Here is a 14,619-nt window from a genome sequence, read left to right as displayed (position 1 = left end):
ATGGAAAATTCTCCACCTAAGCCCCGAAAATCGCGTGAATGTCTTAACGTCGAGAGCTCAGCTGCTGGCACGGCAGTGCATGTTGAGCAGGAAACGCGGTGTCAGGTTGGCCTGAGGCAGCCAAACAGGCCTGATTCCTACATCCTACATCCTTCAGCCTGAAATCGTGGCCTACAAACACATTTCTGATTACACCTGGGTACAGACATACATAGGAGCATTTCTATAGAAAATCACAGCCTAGAAAACTGGAATTAAAACTGTGTAGTTCTCATCATTTGTAAATTACAAATTGATGTACAGATGCATTAGGCCTGTACCTCAACATACATGCTGCACTCTGTGTCTCTTAGAGCGGAATTACAACTGACCCTCCGTGGCTACTTGTGACTCCCGAGTATGGACCAGCCTGATCAGAGAACTGCTGCACTTGCCTAGGAACAGGACATGCCAGAAACTCCCTAAACACCCACCCCAGAACGTAAACCTAGCATATGTGTTTATGGAGTAAGCATTTGAGAGAGTTTCTGGAACGCAGGCACACGTGTCCACACATATCCACGCCCCAAATCCCATGAAGGCAGCTATGTTACACCCTCAGACGTACTCCAGTGCAGAGGAATTAAAGAGGCTAATCGGAGATGAGATCATTTGCTGAGTGGAAGCCCCTGGAGAGGGGAACAGCAAGGGAGGAATGAAGAGCACTAAAGTTGTAGTCACAGCGGCGAGGGACCCAACAGACAGTCGGAGGTGGTTGGACAAGGAACCATGGACAGAAGCGGAGACCAAAGCGTGAAGGGCAGACGTCGGTGAGATGCAACATGGTGGCCACAGGTCTGCACTTTCTGCTTTAACACAAATGTCCGACCTGCTACTTTGTTGGTTTTTTTCCCTTTTTCAGCGACACACTGCTTCCCTGGAAACTGGATCAGCAGCGATGAAAGCACGACTCGCGTCACAGCTGCTGATGTGACGGCCACTCAGTCTATACAAGTTTGAAAATGCCAAATGCAAGTCAGACCTCACCATGTGTCACTCCGGGCAAAATTAAGCGAGAGCTTTCTTCCAAGACGTGAGCACTGAGCGGCACACGGTGCCCAGGAAAAGAACAGTACAGAAACTGAGAATATTTGGCATCTGCTAAAAAAACAACAACAACCAACCAAACAAATAAACAAAAACACTCCACATTCTTTCATTCATTTTTTTGTATCTGAGCATTCAGATACATTGAGACAGAGAGAGAGAGAGAGAGAGAGAGAGAGAGAGAACACTTTATGGTACTCCTCTCCACAAAACACATTCAACACACACAGCTGGGATCTGCACTATTTATCAAATGTACAGGAGTCTTGGCTGAACTGATACTTGGGTTACTGAGTCTAACGATCTACCTGCTGACACAAGCCATGCCAAGCAGTGTAATGGCCTGAAGAATTAAAATGCACATGTAAGCATAAGTGAGAAAGGTCAAACAGAAAAGCTCCATTAAATGAAGACAAAGTTTGATTGATTGCTTATTGAAAATGCATATCTCGGGGTGGGAGTTGGGTTTGATGAAAAAAAACAGAAAGACTTCCAGGCAAGTTCGAATCTGAGGTAAAGCGGGGAAAAAGCAGGTTCAATCAGTGAATTAGATAAGTGATGTGCACCTCTGATAGATTATTAGGCATTGATGATGAATAATTATTGTTTCTAAGAACAAGAGGCTTTATTAATGGAATGCTCATAAGGTGAAAGACTCATAAAATGACACATATATCTATAGAACATTGGCACCTTCCTGGCCACCTACACCAAGGTGCACTGAAGACCTTGGCAAAGACAGAAAAACTCAGCCAAGCATGGGAATTGAATTGCTCTGCACACTGTGTCAGCAAAATTATATTCATAACAGGATCCAAGTCATTTGGTGAAAAACCAAGGCACTTTGCATCACTGATGTGAAGCACCAAACACACACACCCCCACACCCACACCACTAGCCTTTTGCATTTGGGGGCATTTTTGGGTAATGTTTCCATCAGCAAACAGTTGCTGTCATACTGCTGTGCCGCCAGCATGGAAAGTATCCCGTGTGTGTTTAAGTAGGGGCTTTTACTTTGGGGTTTTTACTTTACATACACATAATTTGCTTGGGGTTGACTTATGCCAGGTTCCTTGTGGAGAATTGTCAGGGTGCTAAATGCAAGCGAGTTAAAAGCCTATAAAGTCCCTCAAAACTAAGTGAGAGAACAAAATAATCTGACTCCCTTTAATTGCCTTAATTGGCTGTATACAAGCAGGATTGAACAGAATGACAAAATGATCTCATCTGTCACTTTAAACCAATAGTGTCTGGCAACCCCCCTTTTGGGTGACTTTTGCCCACATTTTGACCTTCAAGTCTTCAACTATCTCCCTGAACTGAGAAACAGTAAAATCATCCAAATACATTTTCATGCAAAGAACACATACAAATGCATTAATCCCATATAATAAGATAAAATTGTAATATGCCTCCTGTGATGTTTTGCATATTTAATACAGTATATTAATAGTGTGAATGCATTAGGTTAGCATGTATGATAAGGAGAATGTTAAAGGTCTTTCAGTCCCTGCCACTGAAAACAACAGATCCAGGTACAATGACAAAACGCAAAACTATATTATGTGATATGGAACAGTATGTCATATTCTGATCAAAAATTGTGATTAATATGGTAGAACTTGTATTTTCTTTTAATTTAACCATTTTACATGGATGCCTTTAACTGGTATATTAACCACACTACTTTTTCACAATTTAAATTCTATTTAAAACACAAAAGCATACACACAGGTCATTTAAGTACCCCCAACTCCCTTTCATAACACTTTAGTGTTCAGAGTTATGATCTGGTTATTTTATTGGTCATCATCATCATCCTCTTCTTCTTCTTGTTCAGCACTTCAGTATGTGGGAGCAGACTGAGGCCTGGAGAGTGGTTAACCAGGGTCTGCAGCTCTCGCAGGGCAGGAGGAAGAGGACATGAACGTAAAGCAAAGGCTGAACATGATACAAATCCCCAGGCTGATCCAGTGGCTATCGTAAGAAACCTGGGTGACCCGAACGGAAGCGACTTGCTTGAGAGAATACTTGCATTTACATATTCACAGCAAGTCCCATTATTAGGAGCTGGTGCAGTTAACTGGCTTCACTTTGAAAGTTTATTCTGATTTTGAAGTGGGCTTAATATGTGGTGATTGAAAAATATAACTAGTCTCCCAAGTGAAAAATCTTGAAATTGCTTTCTCTCTCCATCTGCCTGTCTGTATGTCTGTCTCTCCCTCTCTCTGTGTCTCACTCCCTCCTGCTCTCTCTTTTTCACCCATGTGTGTCTCTCTCTTTCCTCCCTCTCTCTCTTTGCACAGACTTAGCAGTATGCTGGTCTTTAGAATTTGTACAATCAGCAGATTGTTAGCTGCCCCTAGAAACCGAGAATCTAAAATACCTGCACAGCATGAATATATCCATCTAAAGTATCTCAGAGCTGGTCATGAAGGTCTGCCTATTTCAGCAGGTCCTACCTAGAGCTTGTCACAGTCACAGTAAAAGCTGCATGTACTCTCTGCTACTTTTAAAACTTCATGCATAAATACAGCATGGAAAACTAAAAAACTCAGACTTTGGAAAACTGAACACTGCATAGCAGTGGGGACCCAGTTTTTCCCAACCAGCATTCCCCACAGTGACATACCTTACAGATGCATAGTTTAAATAAACAAATACTTAAGAAAAATGTGAGAGAACACAAGTGCAATCACTGATCCAGACCATCCCATTTGGCCTTCTGTGGTAACAAACCCAACTCCTTCTTGTAGCTACTTAGTTTAGGCTGATTTAATTTCAGAGAAATTTTCAAATATGTTCTTCATATTAGAAAGAGGACAAAAAAAAAAGTTACAGAGAGGTAACAAAGCGAACACAGTACTTTCAAATGAAACACAGGCATACTCTACCCTCAGATGGCCCACAGGCATACTCTACCCTCAGATGAACTATGAGCAAACACTTTTTCAAAAGCCACCACAGGACATTTTACATATATCAATTATAATATTACCTTTTATGAGGGGCGAAAAATAGAGAAATAAGCGTACCGCACTTCCTAAATGAACTACAAAACAGTCTGTTGCATTACAATCACCAAGCTGTTTTTCATCATACTTCAGAGACAACTTCATTGTCCAACAAGAAGTTTGGGAAAAATCAAAAACAGTTGAGAAAAGTGAAACTAGCAACACTCAGTGACCGGAGGTTTCAGATCCAGACTTTATTCTAAACCAAAGTGTCGTGGCACACAGGCCATCATCATGGATGAAGGGAAACCAGAGATTTCAGCATATGCACATCATCCGTGAAATATTTCACTTTATCAGGTGAGACAGTGTTCCACACGAGGAGAGTTGCCACTCTCCTCACATTCAGTTAATGTAGTGATTATATGGGCTCGACGGGAATACCTTTCATATTTAGGAACGCATGCAGAAGGCAGGAGTATGAGCAGACATGAGCTGATACATTCTACTGCTGCTGGTTGGCCTAAATCTTTTACATGTAGCACATTTAACATGCTCCAGTTGGGAGTAAAGAAACTATGGAGAGGAATCAATGCTAAATTTAAATGAAATCACGACAGTGGAAAAAATGTGAAATGCGTTACACACATGGCAATACTTTTGAATACATAGACACAGAATAAGGGCCAGAATGAAAGGCAAAGCCTTCATTATATTGTTTTCACATCACTTGACCTCTTTACTGAAAAATAATACATGGGGCTTTGCATTTAAAAAGCAAACACTACTTTCATGTCAGGATTGAATGCAATCTACTTTGAAATTTATTGTTTTTCACAATGGAATGCAGTGCGCAAATGAGATTGTGTTTTAACAGTGAAATGTAGAAAATGTTCCAAAAAAGAAAGTTCTAGATCCATTGCAATGATTTAACATTGCTCATTCTTGCGAATTACATACATTTGAATTTGTGCTTAATGAATGAAATGCTGATTTTCATATCAGAACTGAATTTAAAATCAGCATAAATGCAGTCAACTAACAACTATATTGCATTCCACTGTGTGTTGCTGTGAATGTGCCAAAACAAAATCAGAATACATTTCAGTCAAGAACAGTGAGTTTTTTTCTTGCCACAAGGAGAAATGTAAATCACTGTCCAATCACAGCCTGCTGTTCAATTTGGGACCCGGTCCACAATATGCCACCCTAGAGACTACATCTGACTCCGAATCGATCACAGATGACGATGATGTGTGTTATGGCTTCATCTCATCTCACAGACACTGCACACACAAAAAATGCTTGTGAGGACAAAACAAATGACTACCCAAAAAAATCCATATTAATATTTAATTTTGACAATCCATTTTTAGATAAAAGCATGTCTTGTGCCTAAAAATCTACAGATCACAGCTAGTGTGACTCAAAAGATATGCAAATTAGTTGTCAATATCTATCCATTATGTGTGTGTGTGTGTGTGTGTGTGTGTGTGTGTGTGTGTGTGTGTGTGTGTGTGTGTGTGTGGGTGTGCGCACGCACACACACACACACACACCTTTCCTGGTTAGTGCTCCGATTTCCACCAGTTACCCTTCCAGTGATTGGTCATATCTTTTTTCTCACACACAGACCCATCAGAGGCATGAGACTTTGAGGGTGTGGTGCAGCATTTCTCTCTGTTCCAGACTGATGTGATTCCTGGGATCTGTTGGAGCCACTCCTCCATCCATTTAATTTCATGGAAGTTTTGTGCCTCCCCCTGCACAGTGGATCTTAGACTTTGTATGTCCCCCCTTCTCCTGCCTTACTGCTACCTGGATCTTGGGTGAAGTGTCCCATAAATCATGAGGAGTTTTCTGGCCTTCTGGTCTAAGGTCAGCAGCTACCAGTTCTTCTACTGACCAACTTATTGTGCCCGCTCGCCTGATGACTGGCAAGGTGTATGTATTTATAGCTTTGATCTTTTTATTGCCATTCAACTGGCTCTCGAGAGCCTGCCTTACTCTATGGAGGTACATGGGTGTTGCTGTTCTTCTCATTTCTGCCTCATGGTTCCTGTGTGACAATCACCAGGAATTTGTAGACGTCCCCCGTGTCTCTTATAAGGCCTTGTGGTAGTTCTATTCCCTGTCTTGATTCCAGATAGTAGCTGCAGTGTACTGTGGTAAAAATGTAGAGGTAGTAAAAAAAATTGCAGTGCAGTACACAAACTTTCCAGAGAAACAGCTGGGCAAGTGCTTGTGAAGTTCAAAGACTTGAAACCAGTTTATGTTCATATCAGTCTTGCACTGCAATGGACAAATAATTAATTCTGATGGTCCAAAGGTGTTCAACGAAACAAGTACACCTCTTGTTTCACCACTATACAGCTAATTACATCTCTACTGTAATCAGAGGCACTGCATCATTCTAAACAGTGGGGCATCCAGTTTGCTTTATTTATCCGTGAACCATGTCTAGAACTCAACTGGAGTCCACTTGTTGCAATTTGAATTCACTGGACATAGTTTGGAAAGGTAAACACCTGGGGCTATAAGGACCCACAATTTACACTGCATTGTCAAGACACAAATCAAGCCAGACATCCAAAAACCTGTCTGTGGATCTCTGCAAATCAAACCGTGGTAAGGCGTTGATCAGGGCAAAACATATAAAATAATATCTGAGGCTTTCAGTGTTCCCAGGATGACAGCTACCAGTATAATTTTGAAATGGAAGACCCTTGGCACAAACATGAACCTTCCTAGAGATGGCTGTCTGGCAAAACTGGTCATTCAGGGAAGAAGGGATTTGGTCAGGGAGGTAAGAAAGATTACAAGTCAGTCTAAGAGAGCTCCAAATGTACTGTGCAGAGATGGGAGAACTTGGTGAACAGAGAACCATCTCTACAGAACTCAATAAATCAAATCTTTATAGCAGAGGGGCAAGACTCTGTTAAGTAAAATCCATATGGCAGCTCAATTGGAGTTTGCTAAATGGCATATAAAGAATTCTGGCAACATGTGGGAAAAAGATTCTCTGGTTTGATTAGACACAAACTGAACTCTTTGGGCAGAGAAGCAAGCACTACATCTGGTGAAAATAAGGAACTGCATATGACCAGACTAATACCATCCCAGTGCGGAATTAAGCTTCAGCATTATGCTATTGGGGTAACAAGTGAGAGATGAGTGAATGCAACCCAATGCAGGTCAATCCTAGATGAAATCCTCCTCCAGAGCACATTCACACTCAGACTGGGGCAAAAGATTCAACATGACAATGGCCCAAAGTATACAGACAAAACAACACTGAAGTGGCTTCGGGGCAGGTCTCTGAATGCCCTTGTGTAGCCCAGCCAATGCCCAGATTTAAACTCTTAAACCCCAGACATCTGTGGAGAGAGCTGAAGATGGTGTTTCATGGAAACTCACCATCCAATCGAGCTTGAAATGACCTGCCATGTAGAACTGTTTAAACTACACAAATCCAGATGAGAAAACCTTGTAGACACATATCCAAGAAGACTTGCAGATGTATCTGCGGCCAAATGGACACTTACAAAGTACTGAATAAAGGTTCTGAATTCTTTTGTAAATAAGAGGCTTCAATTTTTAATTTTTTTTTTAAATCTATAAAAATATGTAGACAATTTATCATTATTAAGTATAAATTGATGAATAAAAATGGCAATTATATATATTAAAAATCAAATGTACAACACAATAAAGTGTGCAGGAAGCAAAAGGGGTATGCATATGTTCAGAACCCCTTTGTGAAAAGCATCCAAGTGGTGCCCAACAGGCCAGAGAATGCATGGCTTACCAGTACCGTGTCTGGAAAAAATGTCCGAAATGTTCAGACGTTTCCTCACTCATTTAAAAGCCTCTTCAGCTTTCCTAGAGCAGAGGATTCCCTACAGAGGAGGAAAAGAGAAGGCATTTTTAAAGGAACGCCTCACCCAAAAGTGCTTACTTGGCAAGGAATAAAAAGTTAGTGGAGCTTAGCAGACTTGCATGACTGATCTAGATTAGACGCTGCGTTGAGTGCAATAATCTGGATGGCCACATGGATACACTGCAGTATGCATACAACTGATAGCTAAAGAGAAGAGACCCATCCAAAATAAATTAACATTACTTGCTTTGTAAGAGGACAACAAATGAATAATAATTTATCTAAATCAGAAAATTGTTAACAAGGTAACAAATAATAAACGCATATGGACAGCAAAACCTGGGGGGGGGGTAAATGTGATTTCGCTCCGTAACTCTTGTACATGAGCGCACTCTCCCTCCCTCCCCCGCTGACATATGCCAAAGCACGCAGCATCCTCCTGTGTAACAAATAATAAAAGCATATGGACAGCAAAACCTGGAGGGGTAAATGTAATTTCACAAAAAAAAAATATAAAATAAAAATTTGAACATGAGCGCTCTCTCTCTCTCTCTCTCTCTCTCTCTCTCTCCTCACCCCCCCCCCCCCCCGAGACTCACCCACACACCGCCACATGCCAAAGCAAACAGCATATGTAACATTCAAATTTACATTTATTTCATCACAAAAACTACCCACATGCAACATGACATTCACAATTGGGCTTTAGTTGTGTACTGGTCTTGATCAGAATCAGTCTCAAAATTTTTGTTGAGTCTACAACAAAACTGGCATTTCTCAGGAAGACATGGAAGATACAAAGCACTTACGAATCCAAAGATCAGATAACAAATAGCAGTTGGAGACCATGAACCAAAATCAAAACATGCTAACCATCACTGGAGGGTCAAGATTACCAACCAAATAAGGCTGGAGTTGGTTGAGGACATCTTACTGCTGCATACTCCATCACTGTTCGTGTTTAAATCTAGGAGAAAGGACTGAGTGCAAGAACAGAAATCACTCTGACTCCCAAAGCTCATCATAAACCAATGTTCTTTCATTCTTTATAACTAAATGAGTTTCCTGCTTTACTGAATTTAATTCAATGCACTCCAGGAAGAACAATAAATTTGGGAATATGGAAGAGCAGTAAGAATTGAAACAGAAAATCACCAGCACTATATTTACATGGGTAGTGCGTTTTGCCCACAGACTGGTATTTTTGGCTTGTGGTCTCCAAACACAGACGCTTTCTGACAGGTACTGGATATGATGGAACAGAGGGAACTGAGGTCTAGAGGACAGAAGTGCAGACACCTTCTGAAACAGAGCTTCATACACGCCCCTGAGGCACTCCACAGTGATCTGTCAACTGCAAACAGCAGTTTGAGCCACATGGCTTGGCAGAAATTTTAATTTGCGTGGTCCCTGGAAGGTTGCAGTAGCAAGCAGAAAGCTCATTAAATCTTACCAAAACTTTAATGTTTTCATAATTGACATCACAGCTAGTGTGAAGGGATGCATCTGTAGGAGGACAAGACAAACAACATACAGGCCAGTGGCACAGTGACATGTAAACAGTCTAGGTTTAGTTAGACAGCCAATCAATGACATCAATTTAGGACCTGGAGAAAAACACACAAAATCAACAAAAAAAGTCTAGCGGCTGCCACTTTACTGACCAACATAAAACATCGCAAAATACACTGAAAGGTCAAAAAGAAGAAAGCCAGAACCAAAGATTTCTTGGCAAACAAGCATCTGTGAGTGCCTGAAGGGACATGACAGATTACAGCCGAGCATACAGCTCAGGCATGCCACATTTCTGCTCAGAAAAAGAATGTAAACCTGCACATAAAACCCGTATTTCCCACATAAGCACAAGGTAGTAGCAGAACTTGGAACTGTAAGTCTCAAAAGGACATCTACAATCTGAGCAATCAAACCAACAACAGACTCTCCTGTCAATCCTTGACAGTATTGGAACTGAACACACTACTCCTGACAAGGTTCAGTGTTTCCTGTCTTTTCCAGCATGCCTTAAGCCATAATGTGTGGCCCACTGAGATGAAATACAGAGTGCATAACACTTAAGTTACTGTGATGAGAAATATCATGTGAACAAGGAAGTGATTATAAAGGACATATGCCTTAAACATTTTTAGAACCATCTTGTAACATTGCAAAATATCACACATCCTTTTCTGTGAAATCAGCAAATTCAGACAATGGTGGTTTAGAATAATAAAGCTGTCTTCTCCATTGCCTGATGTACCATCAACCCTACCTTAAATTGCATCTGCAAACCCACACTACAGCAATACATAGGTAACACCAACTAAATCTATGAACATGATTTTGATTTATTTTAAGTGCCAGGAGTGGATAAGGGGCAAAGTTTGATGCAAGAAACTTCTCACCTAAAAACACAGGTTTTTAATTTAAGAATCAAATCCAATAAGTGTTGTGATCCTAGAGCTAAGATATTACAGAGCCACTTTGGTGATTTCTTTGTCTAAAGTCCTCGTTTCAGAGCACACCAGAGCAGGAGGCTACATTACTAATCCAGGTCGAAGTCTTTTATTTCACATGTTAACCCAATCAAGTTAAATTGAACAATGAATTCATGGAGCAGAACTGAAATAATGAGACATGGAGGCAGAGACCTCTGTTTATCAGGAGAGTATGAAAATGGGCATTTATTTGGATGGCTGATTAACACATACCCTTGATGGGGCGTGCTCAGCTAAAGAATGTCTCTTGGGGGGCTAAAAAAGACTTAAAGGATGATAGGCTTAAGTGTACAGCAGTGCTGTCATTGTACAAGACTGTGTGCACCACATAGATGAAAACTGATAGCGTGGGATTCAAATGATCGATAATAATCAAAAAGGTATCAATGTGGAATGTGCAGTCAAATGAACGATGCTCTACTCTTTGGGATTTTTAAAAATTGTTTTCTTCTACATTTTAGAAAATATTGTTTTATAAGAAGTAGCCACCCTTTACTTTGATGAGAGCACTGCACAGTCCCATGATCTCTTAACCAGCTTCATGAACCAGCCACTTACGATGCTTTTCCATTATTATGCTTTTCCATCATTCTTGAAGAAATTCTCACCTATGCTCTGCACTTATAGGGTGAGGGATTCAAGTTCTGAATAAAAACTACTTGCTGAGGGGACATTCATTATAAACTGGCTTTTTGTCACACTGTGGCTTGATCTCCTAAGGTGGCATGCTAGGATAACATTTTTCTACAGAGAAAGTAATTTTGTTTTGCTAACTGTCTAGAGAACAGGTGGAACATTGGTCATAACCTTGACATTACCATGTGAAATTTTATGATAGGATTTCAAGGAGAGGTGTGAGTCACTCAGAACTGAGTATCCTTGTTATAAGACGCCTGAAGCTTCCAGGAGCAGTGGTTTCCTTTTGCGATTACTAAAACAGACTGCTGCACCTACCGGCACACGAGAGTTCTTTTTCTTTTGCATAGGTGCAGAGCATACGTCATTCATCAGAACATACGTCATTCACAGTTGGTATTAGTTATTCATTATCAGTTTGGTATGTGTCCCAAGTCCTGTAAAGTTGCAGGGCCTCCATGGATCAGACTAATTTTTCCAGCACATCTCACAGATCGGATTGAGTTCTGAGGAATCTGGAGGCCAAGTCAACACCTTGGACTCCATCATGTTCCTCAAACCATTGCTGAACAATTTTTGGTGTCTGACAGGGCACTTAAAGAAGCCACTGCTACTGGGGGATACCGCTGCTATGTGTAGGTGGACTTGGTCTGTAGGTGGGTGGTATGCGTCAGTCAGCATGGGCACACCCCACAAGCTGTTTTCGAGATGCTCTGCCCCAGTCGTCTAGCCATTACAATTTGGCCCTTGTCAAAGTTGCTCACACCCTTATGTATGCCCACACTTTCTGCTTCCAGCACACTGTTCTTGCTGCCTAATATATTTCACCCCGGCTGCCACTGTAAGGAGATAATCAATATATCAAATGTTACTGACTTCACCTGTCAGTCGTTTTAATGGTGGGACTGATGTGTGCACATGCGGTGACTATGTATGTATGTATGTATGTATGTATGCGTGTATGTATGCATGCGTGTATGTATGTATTTTTCTTTCATGTTTTACACACATTGTCTTTATGTGTGTATAACATTAAAAGGATGTTTTTGAATGCAGAGTCATCTGATGTTCTAAGTCCTAAATGCAGCTGTGCAGTGTGTCATCTGTAGTTGCGTGTCTTGAGAATGTAACAGAGACAGAGGGAAACTGGATTATTTCCATGTTGCTAAGTGATCAACACTTTCTCTGTGAGAACTGAGGCAGTAACATTTGTCTGACTGCCTGTCCAAACCTAAACTTTCCCTTTCACGCTATACAGGGAGGAGCTTTCATTCAACTCAAATAAAAAATAAACTCTTATAAACTTTTGAATTAAAATGCCTAATTCTTAAAATGAATTCAACTACATATCAATAATGTGAAAAAGCCAGAAAAGGTGATGGTTTGTTGCATTTTCTTTATGTTAGTTCATTAGTAATATATGCAGAGGTCACCAAGCCAGATGGTGACCTGTAGTAAGACTACAGAGCACTAAGCGGTTCTTCAAAGAACCTTTCAGCACTGGAGTGCTGTCCAAGTTTTGCTGACCAAGATGACCATAAAATATTTAAGAAATCCAAGATAAGCATTTCAAATCCAAGATACTCTGAGGAAACCAGCCCTCGTTCCAAGAACATGCCCTACCCCTTCCCCAAAAAAGAATAATACATTTAAAAGATTGATTAAAACATTTTTGTTTTTAAATTAAAATTTTTAAAAAATCTCTGATTTCATGAACAGAGATGGGTTGTGTGTGTGATATGAACTGAGGAGTCTGGAGTCAGCCTGAATAGGTTTTGTATCAATCACAGGCATGGCTTCAGTTCCTCTGGATGTGTGCAGAGAACCAGCTGCCAAAAAAACTGGCATGACTATTAATCCTAAAAGACACAACACAAATTACAGTAATTCTTCACACAGAAAGAAGCCCCCAACATAGATGACAGTGTATATATATATATATATATATATATATATATATATATATATATATATATATATATATATATATATATATATATATATATATATATATTTGTGGGTAAATCAGTGGATCTGATGTCCACAGCTTCTATAGTGTGTTTCTCATACACAACAGTTGTTTCCAAGAATAAAGCTTTAAAAAAAAAACAACAACTTGGTTTGGAAGAGACAAAGGAGAAACTGCAATTTGCAGTATTCGCAGGCATAAGCCAGACATTTTGATAGCACTGTATCTAGTGTTATTGTGAGGAACACAGAGCAGAGAGAAAAACACGCAGAGCTATTGACTGTGACAACACGAGTGAGCGTCCATCGATCATGCAACATTTAGACCCCTTGTATTACCCTCACATGACCCACAATGAGGCAAATGACACATACTGCTGAAAACCATTAAGAGAACACCAGCCAAAGTGAGTGTACAAGCCCTAATTATTTATTGACAAATTACACCGTTTAAACTAAATGATGCCTTTCAATTCTGTGTGTGGGATTCCATGCAGATAATGAAATATTATCCAAGTACACATTATAGTGGACTTCATACTGTAAATATCATACTGTAAAAAAAGATGGCTTTAATAATATTTACAGGTTCTATAGTGAAAAGCCCTCTAATCTTTTACTAAAAGGCATTAAGAACGCTGTGTTAATATTCCATTCTCAGCCTGTTTCAAAGCCTTTGGTTTCATCAGGCTTAAAATGTTTAGGGTGAATCAATTTAGCTTGTAAGCAGGTTCAGATCTGATGCTATATTCAACTGCATCAAATATCATTTTGTGTGCTTGCTCTAATCAGGATGGTCCAATTCGCCAGTGAAGGTTACCAAGGCATCTGAGCAGCTAGTGCGCGACAGATTAGTCAGGGGAGATCACTGAGTCCCTGCGTCTTTGCTACTAAAGTAAAACTACTCAATTTGAGGGAAAGAAATTAAAAACTTACCACATGTACAGCCCAATTTACACAATGCAAAAAGTACTGGTGGCACAGAACAAGTAAAATGAAAAAAAACTATTAAATAAATTATATATATATAAAATCACAGTTTAAATTGTGCTGTTTTAGAGTGCAACAAAAACAACAACAACAACAACAACAACAACAACAACGTTTCACAATTCCTTTCCCTGCTGATACAAGCAAAGGCAAGTATACGTGGACTGGCAAGGAAAATGCAATTTTGTTTCTTCTGCGTCCCATGTGTCCTTTATTATCAAGATGAATAAAGCAAACCATATTGTTTGACCACCCACTTTTTGGAGGCATGTCATCTGGATTCTATGCTAGAAGACTGGTGTTTCAGACATGCTCTTCCTTTACTCATATGGGATAGATGATTTTTGTTTGGAGATATTTCATATCCAGGCAAAATCATCTGCTGGAAAATGATGCCGGGTAACATCACATATGTAAGAAGTTAAGAAGCACAAAGGTAGTACACAAATTTTGCATGTCAGCTGTTTCATTTGCTCTGACAGCTCCAATTTGGTAAACCATTGTATAAATGATTCTTGACTGAAGTATGTTACATTTTAGTTAGAAGCAGTCTCTGAACAATCAAGGCATGTTGGAGGGGGGAGATGCTTGATATAGCATAAAGTAGAA

General features: G+C 40.1%; 1 protein-coding gene across 4 annotated transcripts in view; it reads right to left on the bottom strand.

Annotated features, from left to right (window-relative positions):
• The window catches only part of gulp1a (GULP PTB domain containing engulfment adaptor 1a), a 54,308-nt gene that overhangs the window by 26,079 nt on the left and 13,610 nt on the right, over nucleotides 1-14,619 (bottom strand). For 3 of the 4 annotated variants that reach the window (XM_027021916.2, XM_027021909.2, XM_027021947.2), the window contains one exon: nucleotides 7,850-7,940. The gene's annotated coding sequence lies outside the window, so the exon portion shown is untranslated. The remainder of the gene's footprint in view (nucleotides 1-7,849; nucleotides 7,941-14,619) is intronic. The other variant, XM_035523900.1, reaches the window with a different exon arrangement.

This window comes from Electrophorus electricus, chromosome 2, assembly GCF_013358815.1.
Source record: "Electrophorus electricus isolate fEleEle1 chromosome 2, fEleEle1.pri, whole genome shotgun sequence".
Lineage (NCBI taxonomy): Eukaryota > Metazoa > Chordata > Actinopteri > Gymnotiformes > Gymnotidae > Electrophorus > Electrophorus electricus.
This window is presented reverse-complemented; position numbering and strand designations above follow the sequence as displayed.